The sequence below is a fragment of the Arabidopsis lyrata genome, assembly GCF_000004255.2.
Source record: "Arabidopsis lyrata subsp. lyrata unplaced genomic scaffold ARALYscaffold_8, whole genome shotgun sequence".
In the NCBI taxonomy this organism is placed as follows: Eukaryota; Viridiplantae; Streptophyta; class Magnoliopsida; order Brassicales; family Brassicaceae; genus Arabidopsis; species Arabidopsis lyrata.
In genome coordinates, this window is record NW_003302548.1 from 5,393,125 (window position 1) to 5,394,408 (window position 1,284).

The following is a 1,284-nucleotide window of genomic DNA, read 5'->3' on the forward strand; positions in this document are numbered from 1 at the left end:
GATAAACCCATGTTAATTGCCCACGAAACAGAATACTTGAAGAAGAGTGCTGACTTGTGGAATCATTGTGTCTCAATCTCGAAAAGTGCTTGAAATATGTATTGCTTGTACTATTTTTACCGAATAAATTGATATTTCTCTGTTATTAGATTTCTATTACCACAAACATTTATATTTTCACTTTACTACAATATTCACTAAAGGGAATTCTCTCTGAAAAAGACAAACTTAAATTTATTATTTTCTATTTGACCTTTAAAACAAACTTTTCTATTAAGAATCGAATAATAATTTAAAATTTTAAATATTAAGAGTAGCTCTAAATATTATTGAGTAAATTTTAATTTTTGTATTTGTTTTTTTAGAGTAATATGTTTTTGATAATTCAAAAAGCGTTTACCATTTTTTCCTCAAAGCATTTTTATAAACTCAAAAACAATTAATATACATTCTTTATCTTTAGTCTTTAATTCAATAACCTTATATCAAGACCTCATAAAAATAACAAAAACCTTTTCACGGAGATTTTTAATTCGACTTTCAATGTGAAAACGAAAACTTGAAGGGGTGAGAAAAATTTGAATATGATATAGATTAAATCCTTTGATTTTATAAATATTTATAGCAAAAATATGCATTTCCCAATGGATCTGTTAGTTCACGTGTATCTTAATTAGTGTTAAATCATATCTAATGATTAGTGATAAAAACTAGTTAGATATTTATAGAAGCTCCTTTACCATTCAACTTGAGACTTTCGTTAATATATAAATTTAAAACAATTGATTAGATTCTACGTAGTGGTATATATTCTTAATATATCATAACAATGAGATCCTAATTATCATGTATCTTTTGATATGTTAGGATTCATTTGTTTTCAAAAGATAGATGTTTCACTATTTTGGGTTATTTGTTTCTATAATTTTTTTAATGATATGCAATTTTAACTTATATGTTTATAAATATGCTGTTATATAATAGCTATTGTTTAGTTATAATAGTTGATTCTTTAACATATACTCTCTCTGTTCCTAGATATTTGATGTTTTGGTTTTTTTTTTCTTGTTCGACAAAGATTTATGTTTTGTAATAGCAACATTACTATTTTTATTTGTGACCAATAGAGAAAAGAGAGAAATAAAATTAATTTTATTAAACTAATAATAAAACAATAAAAATATAAAAATGAATTTTTCTTAATTAGTGTGTAAAACTCAAAACATCACTCTTCTAGGAACATAGGGAGTATCTATTAACAAAACTATATATGATATTCTAAAT